The sequence below is a fragment of the Nyctibius grandis genome (assembly GCF_013368605.1).
Source record: "Nyctibius grandis isolate bNycGra1 chromosome 34 unlocalized genomic scaffold, bNycGra1.pri SUPER_34_unloc_3, whole genome shotgun sequence".
NCBI lineage: Eukaryota > Metazoa > Chordata > Aves > Nyctibiiformes > Nyctibiidae > Nyctibius > Nyctibius grandis.
In genome coordinates this window covers 463,755-480,967 of record NW_027167470.1, presented here as the reverse complement: position 1 = coordinate 480,967, position 17,213 = coordinate 463,755, and the positions used below count along the sequence as shown (strand labels likewise).

The 17,213-nt window shown below is 50.4% G+C and overlaps 1 pseudogene; it reads right to left on the bottom strand.

Moving 5' to 3' along the window:
- Positions 1-9,698: 9,698 nt before the first annotated feature.
- LOC137677070 (DNA-binding protein RFX7-like) lies at positions 9,699-17,007 on the bottom strand (annotated as a pseudogene).
- Positions 17,008-17,213: the final 206 nt, after the last annotated feature.

The following is a 17,213-nucleotide window of genomic DNA, read 5'->3' as shown; positions in this document are numbered from 1 at the left end:
CCAGCCATAGCAATGGGGGGGTCCAGTCCCTGCCTGCGCCCGCCTGCCCTCCCTCACTGCCCAGACAAGGAACTGCGCAGCGGGGCCCGCGGCCCCCAGTTCTCGCCGTGCTGCCGCCCGGGCTGCGGGCGCTCGACTTTCCCAGCGCTGCTGCCTCGTCGGGGTGTGCGGTTGCCTTTACCCCGCCGCGTCACTCGCCGCTGGAAGAGAGAAGGTGTCGCGGGACCCACAGGGGTGAGTATCCCCGCGCATCTCTCTCTCTCGGGACGCTCGCTTGTTTCCCCCCTGTATTTCCCGCCTTTTCTGTTGCTCGGTTTCCTGCACCTTTGCCCGGTAAAGTGGCATGTTCGGCAGCGTTGCGGGCCAGAGTTTTGAGAGAGAATGGCTTGTGAGCTGAGACTTTCGTGGACGTGAGGGCGTGGGCGGTCTCGGCTTCTGTAAAAAAAACGCGTGTCAGATGTGGCGGTGAGTAGCGTGTTGCATGACCGAACTCGTGCCTTACTGAAAGGTGGTAGATTTGGGGCTGGGAAAGGGAAAGCTGTTGCCTGTGCCATTTGGGTGTGAGTTTAGTGGCGGCTGTGACGGCCCGAAACGAGCAGCGTGGTGCCGAGTCTCCGCTGGTGCAGTCCCTGCAGGCTCTCGTCCGGTCCCTGCAGGCGCAAGTGGAGAATTTGGAGGGGCGGCTGGAACAGCAGAAGGCACAGGGAGGCTGTCCGCAGCCTGTGCTTACAGAGCAGCTCCATGCGGGCGAGAGTCGCCATTTCCAGGCGCCCTCCGAGAGGAAAGCCACGTGTTCCTGCAAGGAGTTAGAGGCGGCAAAACTTAGACTAGACAAGCAAGAAATGCCTGCTCGTCGCAACCCTTGGTTAAAACAGACTTTATATATGATGATGATCTGAGTTACCCTCCTCAGATTGCCACCAAAGACACTCCCCATTCGGTCGTAGGCCTGGCCGCACTAAAACAGGAGTACAGCCGTGCTCCTGGGGAGTCGGAAACCGAATAGGCCCGGAGGGTGTCACGGTCCGGCGGAGACCACCCGCTGTTAAGCATACGGAGGGCGGCTTGCCTCCCAGCGGTGTAAGAGCGCGAGCTCCGAGCTGAACAGGAATCCCCAGTGATGCTGCCCGTGGGCCCTGCCCGGATGGTGCCCTTGGTACGGGGTCTCCCAGCATCATTAAAACTCCTGGGCATACGATTGCAGAGCGCGGTTACAGCAGTGCCCCGGAGCGAGAGGGTCTCCGCCGCAGCGGTGGGGCGGGTGAGCCCTGAACGCAGGTCCCAGGAGTTGGAGGTGTGGACCTGGGGGGAGGTCGCCCAGGAGTTAACGAATTACGGACGAAAGTATGGTCCGGTTAACGTGCCGTCGGCGAGATCTGCCCTGGGGTGTGGAAAAGGTATCCCGCAGGATCTCATGGATGGGTTACCCCCAGGCAAGCTAGAGAGGTTGGTCTCGGGGTGGCCCGGGCAGCAGGCAAGCCAAGGAGCGATATCCAAACCCTTGACTCCTAGTGCACCCCCCGTCCCCAGTTGGTTTGTGCAAAACGTCTGGTTCACTGGTGCCTCCGCTAAACAGGAGGGTAAGATCTGGAGAAACCAGGCAGCCACTGTACAGGGAAGAACTGATCAAAAATTGATTATGGAAGGGGAAGGCGGCGCCCAAGAGGGAGAGTTAGTGGCTGTGTGGAGTGTTTTCAAACGTGTGTCCCAATCCACTTGCCCTGTTTCTATTTACACTGACTCCTTCGGTGTGTTTAAGGTGTGTACGGAGCGGCTCCCCTTGTGGGAGCAGAATGAGTGGGAACCGAACCGTCTGCTTTCACTGCTGCTGCCATGGTGAGGCCCGGCCCGGAGGGCTCCACTATGGGGGGGCCGGTACCGCTCCGGGGTACCGGACTGGGGCTCGGGGGTGGCGGGCAGGGGTTCCGGGGGGGGGGGGGCTGGGGCTCCGGGGACCCAGTTGGGCCTTGTCAGGGGCCGGGCTGAGGCTCCGGGGCGGCGGGCTGGGGCTCCGGGGCGGCGGTTGGGCCTTGCTGGGGACCTGGTAGGGGGCCCAGCTGGGGCGGTCAGACGTTGCTGAGGGGCCAGGCTGGAGGTGGGTGAGGGTGGCCCGGCTGGGCTGGGGCTCCGGGACCAGTGTGGGCCTTGCTGGGGGCCGGTGTGGGGCTCTGGGGGGGCCCGTCCTCCCGCTCACCCCTCTCTCCCCTTCTTCTCCCGAAGGAGGACAAGGAGGTGGAGCTGGACAAGTGCATCCAGGCACTGCGCAAGAAGAACGAGGCCCTTCTCAAGCGTTATCAGGTGTGTGTGGGGGCCCCGTGCTCCCCCCTTCTCCCCGCCTCTGCCTGCTTAGAGGCCAGGCAGGCACTTACAGCCCATAATGCCCCGTCTACAGCGGGTTAACGCTGGGCTGGGGGGGTTTAATGTCATTTGGGGTCACAGGAGGGTGTGAGGGGGTGTCCTGGCCTTCACCTCCCCTGACTTTGTAGTGGGACATGATGGGGGGGTTTTGTCCCCTCTCACACCCGTATTCCGGCGGCAGGAGGTGGAAGAAGATCGAAAGAAAGTGGAGAGAGAAGGAAGGGCGGTGATGTGTCTGCGCCGGGCACGGCCCCCCAGTGCCACCGAACCCGAGAGAAGGACTGTCCAGGTCATGCTCTCCCCTGGCGTGAGAGGGGGGGAGTTGGGGTTCAGGGGATCATCCGTGGGGTTCAGAACAAGCAAGGGGGGAGCTGATTTCGACAAGGTCGAGTCTGGGATGGAGTGTGAGAAGACCTGTCAGGGGCCCGTACATACCTCGGTGGGTTCCCTGATCCCTTTTCTCGTGTTTTTTGGGGTGCCAGGATGGACATCGGGTGGGATTTGAGTAGGTGGGACAGAGCTGGAGCCGTGTCTCGCCGCAGCGCCACCGTTCTGGCCCAAAAAGCAAGGGGCCCCTGGACATGATGCTGTCCATGACAGGTCGGGAACGAGCCGAGTACATCCACTGGAAGAAGGAACGGGAGGAAATCTATCAGGAACGGCTGGCGCGGCAGCGCAAACCCACCGGGCAGTGGCGGCGGGAGTGGGACGCCGCGAAATCGGACAGCATGTATGTAACGAAGGGGGGTGATTTGAGGCGGGTTTCAGTGTCCCCGGTGTCACCCCTTCCCTTTTTTTTTTAGGTTCAAGGAGGGCTACGTGGTGGTGCCCGGCTCGGAAGTGATCGGTTGGGAGGAAACCAAGCGCCATCCTCCCAAAGCCCAGCATCTCCCCAGAGCCGGGCAGGCTGCGGTTCCCAAACTACGTGTGTCCCCCACTGCCGTGACACCCACCCAAGATGGGGGGGGGCTGGTACCCCCCTCAGCCCCTTCTCCCCCGTGGGAGGGCACCAGCCCGTCTCGGACTGGGGCCAGGAGATGGACCTGGCCTCTCCCTGCAGCAGCCTGGGGGGACGGTCCCCTTTCAGGTCCCACTGTCCCCAAGTCACGAGGGGCTTCTGAAGAATGTCCAGGTAAAGTTTTGGGGGCGGAGCTGGGGGGGGGCTCTACCCAAATTAGCTCTGGGGGGACACCAAACCTGGGCTGAACCCCTGGAATTTGGGGGGGACATGTAGCCAGAGCAGCAGGATAAGGGAAGGGACCGAGCGGGGGCTTGACTGTCTCTTCCCCCTCCCAGGGCTGAGCCCCGTCGAGTGCGCTGTGCCCCCCCCAGGGGTGCAGAGCCCCGCAGACCCCCCCGAGGGGAAGAACCGAAGTTGAACGCAGAGCAAAAAGCTTCAGAGAAACACGAGGAGGTGATGGGGAGCCCGGCGGAGGAGGGGACGCAAGGTGGCGAGGGGAATATGGGGAGCGGGGACACATCACAGGGTGGGGTCCTGCGGCACAGGGGGTTTCAGACCTGAATTTACTCTTTGTTTCTTCCCCTCCTCCAAAGGGTGTAGAGCGCAAGTCTGATGAGGAGCGGCTGAAGGACCTGGGGGTGTTTAGCGTGGAGAAAAGGAGCCTGAGGGGAGACCTTCTTGCTCTCTACAACTGCCCAAAAGGAGGGTGTAGGGAGGCAAGTGTTACTGTCTTTTCCCAGGTAACAAGCGATAGGACGAGAGGAAACGGCCTCAAGTTGTGCCAGGGGAGGTTTAGATTGGAGATCAGGAACAATATCTTCACGGAAAGGGTTGTCAAGCCTTGGAACAGGCTGCCCAAAGCTCAGTTAGAGCTTGATTTGGCTGCTACGGTCAAAGATAACAAAAAAGCTTTTACAAATACATCAACAGCAAAAGGAGGGTCAAGGAGAGCCTCCACCACTTGCTGAATGAGGAGGGTAGTGTAGTGTCAGGGGATGAGGAAAAGGCAGAGGTGCTCAATGCCTTCTTTGCCTCGGTCTTTAATGTTAAGACCGGTTGTCCTCAGGAGACTCGACCCCCAGAGCCTGAAGTTAGGGGCGGGGGGCTGTGTGAACCTCCCATGATCCAGGAGGAGACGGTTAGTGACCTGCTGTGCCAGTTGGACACCCACAAGGCTATGGGCCCGGATGGGATTCACCCCAGAGTAATGAAGGAACTGGCAAAGGAACTTGCCAAACCACTCTCGATTATCTACCGGCAGTCCTGGTTAACTGGAGAGGTTCCAGCTGACTGGGAATTAGCAAATGTAACGCCCATCTACAAGAAGGGCCGGAAGGATGATCCAGGGAACTATAGGCCTGTCAGCCTGACCTCGGTGCCAGGCAAGGTGATGGAACAGATCATCCTGAGTGCCATTACATGGCACATGCAGGACAATCGGGGCATTGGGGCCAGCCAACATGGATTCATGAAAGGCAGGTCCTGCTTGACCAACCTGGTCTCCTTCTATGACCAAGTGACCCGCTTAGTAGATGAGGGCAGGGCTGTGGATGTAGTCTATCTAGACTTCAGTAAGGCATTCAACACTGTCTCCCACAGCATCCTCCTGGACAAACTGGCTGCCCGGGGCTTGGATTGGTGGACTCTTCGATGGGTTAAAAACTGGCTGGATGCCCAGCCCAGAGAGTGGTGGTGAATGGGGCAAAGTCCAGCTGGCGGCCGGTCACTAGCAGTGTTCCCCAGGGCTCAGTTCTGGGGCTGGTGCTGTTCAATATCTTTATAGATGATCTAGACGTAGGGATTGAGTGCACCCTCAGCAAATTTGCAGATGACACCAAGCTGGGTGAGAGTGTCGATCTGCTGGAGGGTAGGAAGGCCCTACAGAGGGATCTGGACAGGTTAGATAGATGGGCCGAGACCAACGGCATGAGGTTCAACAAGAACAAGTGCAGAGTCTTACACTTCGGCCACAACAACCCCATGCAGAGCTACAGGCTCAGGGAAGAGTGGTTAGAGAGCGGCCCAGCAGAAAGAGACCTGGGGGTGCTGATCGACAGCCGGCTAAACATGAGCCAGCAGTGTGCCCAGGTGGCCAAGAAGGCCAATGGCATCCTGGCCTCTATTAGGAATAGTGTAGCCAGCCGGTCTAGGGAAGTGATCGTCCCTCTGTACTCAGCACTGCTGAGGCTGCACCTTGAATACTGTGTTCAGTTGTGGGCCCCGCACTTCAAGAAAGATGTTGAGGTGTTGGAGCGAGTCCAGAGGAGGGCAACCAAGCTGGTGAAAGGTCTGGAGGGTCTGACCTACGAAGAACGCCTGAGGGAGCTGAGGTTGTTTAGCCTGGAGAAGAGGAGGCTCAGAGGTGACCTTATTGCCGTCTACAACTACCTGAAGGGAGGGTGTAGTGGAGTGGGAGTCAGCCTCTTCTCCCAGGCAACTAGTGATAGGACAAGAGGACACAGCCTCAAGTTTCGCCAGGGGAGGTTCAGGTTGGACATTAGGAAGAACTTCTTCTCAGAAAGGGTAATTAGACATCGGAATAGGCTGCCCAGGGAGGTGGTGGAGTCACCATCTCTGGATGTGTTTAAGAAAAGACTGGACCTGGCACTTAGTGCCATGGTCTAGTTGACATGGTGGTGTCAGGGGAATGGTTGCACTCAATGATCCCAGAGGTCTCTTCCAATCTGATTGATTCTGTGATTCTGTGACCTTGTGGGCGGCATCGTGCCCAGAGGCCCTGTGGCACACAGGGGTGCTCCCGGGAGTTGCCACGGACCATGGGGTACCAGCCCTCTCTCCAGGCGGCGCTGGGAGGTCCCTCACGGGCTGCTCTTAGAATCAGAAAATCAAGCAACCGTTTCGCTTGGAAAGGACCTGTAAGAGCATTGAGTCCAGCCCTTAACCCAGCACTGCCCAGCCCAACATAAACCATGTACCACAGCTGAACAGTTGATGGAATAAAGAGTAGAGCAAGGAAACAGTTGAACAACTGAACAATTAAACAACTGAACATTTGAACACTTAAACATTTGAACACTTGAACAATTAAGGTATTGAACAACTGAACAACTGAAAATTTGAACAACTAAACATTTGAAAAATAGGACAAATGAACATTAAAGCAATTTAACATTTCAACAATGGAATAACTGATCAATTGAACAATCAACAGTCGAACAACTAAAAAAACAGTTGAACAACTAAAAAAACAGTTGAACAACTAAAAAAACAGTTGAACAACTAATCAATTGAACAGGTGAACAGTTGAACAGTTAATCAGTTGAACAATTAAACAATTGAACAATAAAGCAATTGAACAGTTGAACAATTAAGCTATTGAAGAATTGAACAATTGCAAATTTAAAACAAACAGCTGAAAAATTGAACAAATGAACATTAAAGCAATTGAACAGTTGAACAACTAAAAAATAAATGCTTGAACAATTGAAAAACTGAACAACTGAACATTTAAACAATTAAAAATTAAACAGTTGAACAACAGGTAAAATGAACAGGTAAACAGGTGAACTGTTGAAAAATTACTGAGCACACTGGTGTTACTGGGAGTGCTGGTGTTACAGGTCGCACTTGTGTTACTGGGAGCGCCGGGGTTACTACGAGCACTGGTATTACTAGGTGGGCATTCGCCTCCTCATCCACGGGCTTCGTCAGCGTCCTCGGCTGCAGACCTGCCGTGGGCACCCAGGGGAGCTGCTGCCCTCTGTGTGAGGGGCTCTCCTGGGAGCAGGCACCCCAGGGCTGTCGCTCCATATACACCCCTAGGTCACCGTGGGGATGCCGTGTCACAATGGCCTCTGCCATGATGCGGCCCCCTCCCGTCACAAAGCCCCTCAATTGCACAATTGAACAGTTGAACAGTTGAACAGTTGTTGAACAGGTGAACAAATAGAGTAGAGCAAAGATACAGTTGAATAATTGAACAAATGAACAGTTGAGCAATTGTACAACTGAGCAGTTGAACAATAAAGCCATTGAACAATTGAACAATTAAACAATTGAACAGTTGAACAAGTAGTCTGTTGAACAATTGAAAAATAGAATGGTTAAAAAGTTGCACAATTTAAAATTTAACAGTTGAACAATTGAACAGTTAAAAATTGACAAAATAATCAATTAAACAGTGGACCAATTAAACAATTCAACAGTTGAAAAATTGAACAATTAAAAAATTGAACAATTAAAAAATTGAACAATTAAAAAATTGAACAATTGAACAGTTGAACAAATAAAAACAATCAATTGAATAATTAAAATGGAATAATTGAATAATTGAACAATAAAACAGTTGAACAATTGAACAGTTCAGGAAGTGAACGTTTGAATAATTAAACAATTAGACAGTTGAGCAATTGAACAATTGAAAAGCTGAAAAAATGAACAAAGAGTTGACCAATTGAAATATTGAACAGTTGAACAATAGAACAATAGAACAATAGAACGACTGAACAGTTCATCACTTGAACGGTTGAACAATTGGCCAATTGAACAATTGAAAAGTTGAACAATTAATCAATTCAACAGTTCTACATTTGAATATTTGAACAATGTAACAACTAAACAATTAAACAACTGAACAATTTAACAACTAAACAATTAAACAACTGAACAATTGAGCAACTGAGCAGTTGAACAACTGAACAATTAAACAGTTAAGCAATTGCAAAATTGAACGGATTAATAATTGCACAATTCAACAATTGAACATTTGAACGAATAAGCAGTTGAACAACTGAACAATTAAACTGTTAAACAGTTGAAAAAATGAGCAGTTGAACAGATGAACAGTTGTCCCCCCCCAACAGGTTCCCCCCCAAGGGCCCCACCCCCCCCGCTACTGGCTGCGATATTGCAGGTACAGAGTGGGGGGGGGTTCATGTTTCCAATATTTTGTCTGTCCCCCCCCCCAAGATTATGGGGGTCCCCCCAACCCACCCCACTCCCCCCCCCCCAGGTGACGGAGCCACCAGTGCCATGACACTCAGCTGCTGTTTTGGGGACCCCCTCCTTTGATATTGGGGTCCCTTGCCCCCCCCGTCCGATATAGGGGACCCCCGCTTGATATCTGGGTGCCCCCCCTTGGTGTTGGGGTCTGCCCAAATTTGTGGCCCGGCCCGCCCCCCCCCCCCTAATTAAATGGTTTTTGAGCATTAACAGTTGCCTCTATTTTACGAGGGGGGGGTTCTGGGTTGTTGTGGGGACTCAGCATTTATATACATACACTTGGGAGGAGGATGGACCCCAAAATCCCCTCCCCTACCCCCTCAGGAAGGGCCCCAAAACCCTTAAGACCCCCCCCCAAGCCCTTGGGGGTGTGCGGGGAGGCGGTGTGTGTGTGACCACAAATTGGGGTGGGGGCCCCCCCAAAACTGTACCTCCCCCCCCCAGCCACCTCAAAATTAGGGGTGGTCCCTCCCCCACCTCTCTTTCAGGCTGGGGGGAGGGGCCTACATTAGGGGGGGAGAGGTCCCCAAAAGTCAGACATGCCCTCCTGGGGTGTTTAAGGGGGGACCCCAAAATTAGGTGTCTAAGAGGGTCCCTTGGCCTCTCCTCCCCACCCTGAGCCTTTCAACGTGGGGAGAGGGGGCCCTAAATGGGGGCAGGGGCACCCCAACCCCTCCCCCCCTTGAACCTCCACACCCCCTGGCAGGAGATGGAGTTCAGTGCTGTGTTTTCTGGGGTGGGGGAGGGGTCGGTGGGGGGAGGGGGAGTAAGGGGTAGTGGGGGAGGGGCAGCCCTGGGGGAAAGGGCGCCCCCTGGTTTCAGGGAGGCACAGGAAGGTGAAGAGGGTGAAGAGCATGAGGAGCCCCCTGAAAAGGAGGAAGACAACGGAGCAGAGGGCACGCTGGAGGGGGGAAGGGCGCGTCCGGACCTCCTGTTGTCACCCCCCCTCATTGTCACCCCCCCTTTTTCCTCCTCTCCCCCCGTTCAACGTCCTGTGATTCCATCAACATACTGTGTGATTTATAGGGGGGTCCCGCGTGGGACCGACTGCATTTGATTTACTTGGGGTTGCTGTCCAGGGCCAAGGGCCAGGCAACTGCTGATGAGCTTAATTCGGAACCTGACAGTGTTGTTCATTCCCAAACCTCTCACTGCATCATCACCATCAGAATCAAGTTTGTTTAACAACACGTTGGCTGTTTTTTTAGTGTGTGTTTGTTTCTGAAAAGACGGGAAGGCCGCCTGCATCATCCCAGTCAATGGGACTGACTGGCTTCTTTGCACTGTGTTATTGGCACTGGTGTCTGCAGGGACATTGGCAAGTACATCGTGAACTTCAGGAGCCACAGGACCTCCAAAAGGTGTCAGGTTAGAGCGCGGTATATTTGAGGCAGGGTAAACAGTGCTTCCACTGAGATCACGCTGGCGATGGACAGCGGGGCTCACGCTTCCTGACGCGGTCTTCCACCAGCTCCTGACAGCTCCGAGGGATGCTGTGGTTTGCAACCGATGAACTGCTGCCCCCACTGTGCCGTTATTCATCCAAGCTTGCTGTTATTTACTCAAGCTTGGCTTTGTCAGGATGGGTAGCCATAGGCCACTGCACTGGCTTCACGGGGCTACTCGATATCATGCTGGCATCATGGTAAGCCACACTGGAGCTGATGGGAGTAAATGCAAACGGGTTTCGGCATTCCACGGGACGTGGAGGGACGCTGCTGCTGCAGTTCGAATGCGGTGGCCGATGGGCGTATGCCGGCTGCTTCCTACAGCGCTGTCTACGGGAGTTGTCTGAGCCAGCCTCGAACAAGGGCTCTCTCGGGACACGTTCTGAGATCCAGCGATCATTTCAGAGGTGGGTGTTGGAGTCAGGGTGGGGTGGGAATGTGAATTGGAGTGCTGCTGTTATGGATCGAACGGTAGAAGTGTGTGCTGCTTGGATGAGATGACACGGGAGCTCCTTGAGCTGCAGTCTGACTCCAAAGTGCCATTCCTAGACAACCACCCTAAGGGTGAGAATTATTCATGGACATTTGCTCCTCCATGAGCACCAGCTCCTTCACAATGCTGTCCTGGGTAAGGTCATCATCAAATCAAAAGAAGTTTTCGTTTGACTGAGGGACTGTATGTTCAAACTCCTTCAGCTCAGGCTGCAGAGGTAACCGACCTGAAGACTGTGCTTGTATCTGACCCCAGGAGGAGTCCTGGGGCTGGTCTGTAACTGCTGGCTGTACGCATCCTGCTGTGTGCCTTCGCAGGGCGCTGGCTCCCGTGCCGATTCCCGTGAGTCACTAGAGCCAGAGTGCCCTGCAACAGTCCTAACACCGATATCTGGCTGCTGTTCACAACTCACAAAGTCAGAGGTGTTGGTGACATGGTGCCATGTATTTGGGTTAAAGCTGCCATCAGATTTGGAATCATTTTCTATGACAAACGTGTTTCCTTCTAGTTCTTTTATATTTGGAGATGATGCTGACGCAAGCTGCTGTCCTGAAGTAGAATCACTGGTATTTAAATTGGTGCTCAAAGAAAGCTCTGTTGCTAAGTTTGCTGCAGCTGCAGAAGGTACAGGTACCTTCACAGGTACCGTGCTGGGAACTTGAGCACGTGTTGCTGTATTGTCACTGTTAGCCAACGATCCAACCTTCGGAGACTTCTTAACACCGTTTGCTTTTTGACCCTCCACAGCACTACCAGCTGGAAGCTGCTCCACCAGTGGTTTCTTCACAGGTGGTACCTGGGAATCCTGACGTGTAGAAGGTTGTCGCTTTCTTGGACTTTTAGTGCACGTTTTGACTTTAATCGTAGACTCACCAGTAGGAGGGGAACCCATGCTGGTGCTGGACAAGTTTTGACTGCCAACTGAGGGTTTTAGAGTGCTTTGATTATTGCCTGCTGAAGAAACTAGTGTGATCTCATTAGACTGTGTTTTCTGTTTGGTCCCTGCTTCTTCAGCTCCCTGATCACAGCCCTTAACTGGTTTTGCCTCCATGACCTCATCAGCCGAATCCTTCAAGGCTGCAACCTCAAAATTAATTAGTTGAGCAGGAGGCAGGGCAGGGGTTACCTTTATGGATTTAGACATGTTGGAGCTCTCTTGGCCCTGTACTGAGTTCTCATCCAGCAATGCTTCTGGTTCCATTTTGATCTGGACCGCAGGAACAGCTACAACAGTGCTAGGCCTGGATCCTGGAGACTGCAGTGAAACAACAGATCCATTCTTGATCTGTGGACCAGTCCTCCCTTCTGCTGCTGCTCCTGCACTACTGCCAATGGAAGGCACCTGGTTGACGGGCACACTACTGCTGCTTGGGGCAAGACATACTGCTGTCATTTTTACCACGTTTAAGGAATTCACATGTGGAGCTGGCACAAGTCTTGACTGGGCTACTGGTAAAGAGCACCGTCGTGGGAGAGCGGACGGTGAGAGCACTGGTATCTGCTGGCTTCACTAAGATCTGCACGTAGCGATGCTGGGCAGAGCGGTCACCAGCTGGGCTGGCAGGAACCTTCTGGGAAGTCTTTGCTGACTGCTTGACCAATTGCATGTGCTGAGTGACCACCTGAACATCGAGTGGCAGGACCTTGCTATCAGGCCATCCCACAGGACTTGGAGACATCACCACCTGCCTGGTCCTTGGCACCTGGAGAAAGAGAGAAAGAAAAGGGGTGGTGACAAAAAGCAAGGAAGTTCTCAAAGCCCACAGATCACCTCATCCCCAAGCATCTAAAAGGTGAAGGACAACACAGCTCAATACACCAAAGCTACTGAAGGTCAGTTTGGAACAAAACAAGCTATTTAACTACATACAAGACAATTTCCATTCGTCTTGCCTAACGATTGGTAGACAGATATATGTGGCCTCAATTTTTAAGGCATGAGGCACTGGTCTACACACTACTCTGCTTTCCTGCTAATGAAAGGGTCATTCCCATACAACCCTTCACCACATGGAACAAAGGCAGACACACAAAGGTTAAAGAGGAGAGGATGCGTTCAAAGCACTGCTCATTGTCAAGGTTTCAAAAGCCAGACAAACCCCCTATCAGGCAAAAAAATGGCTTACCTATTGAAATCCACAACTCAGCTAACATCTTAAAAACAAATAACCTTCCCCCCTCGCCCAGTTTTGCATGGCTGAAGGACAAAGCTGTTCCATGCTACAGACATTCACGCAAAAATAAAATTGTTGCTGTCACTAAATGTGCTGGACCAATGAAAGCCAATTCACACTCCCTATTAGGGACTCAGCGACCCACACAACTCGTGTCAGCTCTGTCATCTGGTTAAACTTCATCTCAAGGGCAATTATTCCCACATATAACCTTAATTATCCCTAGCTGACATTCCACTGTCAACGACTTCAAAGACTAACTCAGCCTATGCTATGGGATCAGAATTCTGCTGCCTCTGTATCGATCCCGTAACTCATGGCATAACAGAGTCATTGGGACAGAAAAGTGTCAAGGGACCCAAGCCTTGGAACATAAACGGTTTTTCTGTCCCACTGACACCACTGCTCAGTTACTGGCAATTTACCACCCTTGCATAAGGCGGTTTCTCTAGAGAACTGCTGGAGAACATTACCGGTATTGGGCTGGGGACAGCTGCCACAACAATGCCAACAGGAGGAGGAGACAGAACTGCAGGACTTCCATTAGACATACTGGTCACACCCTTGGTTGCGGTGCCTTCTGGTTTCTTTGCTGGAGACTCTCCTGGCAAAGGAGACGGCAGTTTCTGTTCTTGCTGCTTCTTCTGGATCTTACTCTGCAGCTGCTGCTGGCCATCAACAGGAGATGGCAGGGTTTTCACTTGCGGTTGAAAGGAATTGCTTTCAGTAGTAGGTATAAAAGCTGAGGGCTGGGGGATCCCTTTTATTCCTGAATACAAAAGAAGAAGAATTAATTATAACCATGCACAGCCTGTCTGCTGTAGTGCCACCTCTGTATCTAACCACACAGAACGTGTGGCAGGCACCTCCGCAACCATTCTGGGAACATCTCCTCCACAAGGTGCTCCCATCCACTTCATGCTCAAATTATTCAGTGTTTCAGTTTATTTCCGCGTTTGTGGCAAAACCTCTATCTGTCAGACAAGCTGGGCATTAGCTGCTAAAACACCATGTACTGGTACCTTGTTTCTAGAATCCCAAATTGCAGCTTTTGTGCCAGCAAAATCCAAAAACAATGCATTTCATGTAACTGACAGTAGAGGGCAGTGGATATGTTTCAGATGAACCTTTAAACTCCATCATCTGCTGGGGTTCTGTTTTGTTATCAATGTCTAAGGCAGCTTTGAAAATGAAAAATCTTTCCAGAAAGCTGTGGGTCTGTGTCATAGAGGAGCAGCTCTGAGAAGATGGTATTATCTAATGGCCAAGGGATTAAACACAACGCATATAATATCAGAATGGATCACAACCTGGGTGTGACGAGGGATGTGGTGAAAGAAGGGCAAGAAGAGAAATGTCCAGGGAAAAAAAAATAAATTAAAAAAAAAAGAAGGAAAAGGTGAAAAAACTACGGAAATTAGAATGAGAGAACATTTTTTCTGGAGACAATGCCTTTGCTGATCACAAGCGAACAAGTGGTGCTTCCAGGGAGAAGAACAGGGAGTTAGACTCATCTGTGCAGCTGGTACTGATTTCACTTACAAAATCACATCACATTTATCATCTTTTGTTTATTAACAGTCAAGAGGATTAGCGTGCTCTCGCAGTGACCAACCAACCCTGTTGAACTGTCCCTCTAAAAAGGTTTTAACATCATTCACATTTTGTAGATTTCACAGTTTATTTTAAAATAAACTCTTATAAATTAAATCAACACCATTTTAGGGCAAGTATTTGGTTTTAGATACCCAGTACACGCTTGGCAACTGTGCTCTGGGAGCCCACCCTCTCAGCAACAGTCTGCATGCACCATGAGAGCTTCAACACTGCGATATGTTTCCCCTTTCACAATTCCATCTTCACAGAGCAGTGAAATGCCCAAATATATTACAATTCCTGGAAAACAAGTCAGCTATGGGGGCCGAACACCGAAGGCAAGTAACATTTGTGAGAAAAAAAATTCAACACATTTTTCTTTGAGGGTAAAAGTTTGCTTTTTCCTCAGTTAATGCACAGACACTGTAGCTCCTTGCGATAAAGTCCAACGCAAATATTTTATTTGCCACTCTACAAAGAGCCTCTCATTAAATGACTGTCCAAGCCCCTGAGGCATGCATTGGAAATAACTGCCCTTTTCCTTGAAGGAAACCATGTACTCTTGAAGGAACTACAAGGAGAAGCTACAGGAGTGGAAGAGCTGTACATACACCCAACATTCCTTCTAGCTCATGGCAAGCAGAACCAATGAAGCCAAGCAACAACAGGTAAAAAAAGGAGCATACACAGGCAGCAAACCCTGCCACTGCCACCCATCAGTTCCAAGCTGCAATAAAGAAAAGAGAGCCTACAATTGCAATTTTAATTAGAACCTACAAGCACCTTGATGCCTTCTGGCCTTTTAATGCTCTCCCTCCCTTGCTTACTGCAGTGGCTCAGCCTACCCAGCACGTCAGAACACAGCAAGAACCGACCCTGGCGGATGCAGCAGGCAGCAGGTATTACGGTACTGCACGATGGGTTCGAGGGATTCTCACAGGAAGGTGTAATTCTCAACTTGGAAAAGACAAAATTCTTGCTGATGAAAAAACTACTTACTTTGAAAATCACTAACAGTTTTTGGTTTTTAAACGAACACGTCAGCGTGCTAAAGACTAGACAAACTGCAGCTCAGTCTCAGAAAAGCTTGAGAAAAATTCACATCCTTGTAGCCTTTAGACTTGGTTATTGCATTTGCCCCAAATTCTTCACAGTGGCTGCCTCTTAATTGATAACCTCATCTGTCCCAAGACCTAACTGTGTATAGTTCTGCCTGTAACAATTATGCCTAATTGCACTATGACAACATCAGTTCTTTTAAGTACTTTAAGGTTTGTATTAAGTTACAATTAAATGGGGTCATGTTTTTGCACAACCTCTGGCATGGACTATTTCTCTACAAAGGGAAGGAGGGAAGGAAGCAGATTCCAACTTTGGACACAAAAAACAAGACTCTGCAGTCAAGGGAGAGAGACAGTGCTCCCCATCCTAGAAGCTCTTGCTCCGAAATGTCCTTCCTATCTCAGGAGGTCTGCACAATGCTGTGAAGGAAGCCATCTCCCCCCCTACAGCAGGGCAAGCCTCGCACCGTGCCTTCCAAGTCTCAAGTGAGCTTTTGTGATGACTTCCCAGTTCCCTCTTCTCTTTCAAGCAATACTAACAGTCGAGGAGAGGCAGTTTTATGCAATATCTGTAGCACAGCTTAAGAAGGATCTTTGGCTTTACAACTAACTTCTAAATTACTGGTGTGCACAAGCATAATCTAAGAGCAAGAAATGTTCTGATAATTCTGAGCTGTACTATCAATGAAATATTAGTTACTGCATATATATAAGGCAAGTTCCTTTATTCCAACATCTACCTTTGCACTAGATGATAAAGCTGCTTTGATTCCTCGCTGCTCTGACAACTAAGCGTCAGAACCTAAATTTAAAGTTGTTTCTGAAGTTGTATCTTGCAACCTAACACCACCACAATTAATAATGTTTAAAGAATGCTGGGAAAGGGCCCGCATTTTTTATTTAACAACACTTCTACATTTAGCTGGTAGTTAAGCCATAACGACAGATGTTCTTCAGGCAAGTGCAGAAGTAGCTACTGAGAAGCATTCTACCAAAGGATATTTTGATTTGCCTCTTGTGCCTGGATGACGGGCCTTCATATTTGGAAAGACACTTTTCATGATCTTTCCAAAGTCAGCAGCACTTAATGGCTGGGAGCCAAGATTGTCACAAGAGCTCCTGCAACAAAGAGAAAGGAAGTGTGAGCGGAATCAAAGTTAATACAAGAGGCCAGCCTGCATGCTAGACTCCATCAAGGGTTTTCAAAAGAAAACACTTAGACCCATCCATATTTAGAATCACGTTTAACATGAATGAAGCGATCCACAAAGAACTGAATGCGTTAAACGTGTATAAACAGAGCTATTAATACCATAGTCTTGGCTTTGAACTCAGTAGAGAAAAAGGCAAAGTCATGTGGAGACATAACAGATAGTGGCATTATAGACAGCACAGTTAAGATTACTCCACAACTCAGTTTGAAGTATCTGTTTCAGTTCACTTATTTTAGGACATCATAAAAGCACAGAAGTACAGCTTGAGTGTGGTAAGGCCTGAAGTCCTGCAGGAATATTTGAAAAGTAGCAGGTAAGAGACCTGTCAGTGTCCAGAAAAAGATTCTGCCTACACAAGCTCAATGGAAGAGAGCTTAAGAGAACACAATTTAATAAAACATACCTTCCCAAGGAACGAGATTCACCTTTACAGGTATAACATAAACATGTACTGAGGACCTAGTCCTCTTACCACTGTATCCCTACTGAACCGTGAGAGCTGCTTAATTATAGACATCCTTATAGTCACTAACAGTCCTAAATTAACAGAGACTTCATCTGTCTCTGCAAACCTAGATCTTCGTGCAACTGAGTATACAACCTAATGATAACAGGGGAATAAAGCAACAAAAGGTAATTATTTTGTTAAGTTTACTTATTCTAGTAAAATGGGCACCGTTCTCTGTCTCCAGTTCTGTCCTGGTTTCATTGGGATTTTGTCTCAGTGTGTGGCCAGCCATGGTGATCAGGGCCATCAGCAGTTAAACGCAGGGCAGCTGACCCAGGCTGGCCCACAGCTGTGTTCTACATCATTGACAATCAAGTTCACTACAAAAGGGAGGGCTTGGGGGGAGAGGTGGGGCTGCTTTTGCTCTCCTCTCTTTTGGCCTCTGACAATTGCTATTCCTGGACAACCTGCTGCAACCTGTAGCTAAGTACACTTGTG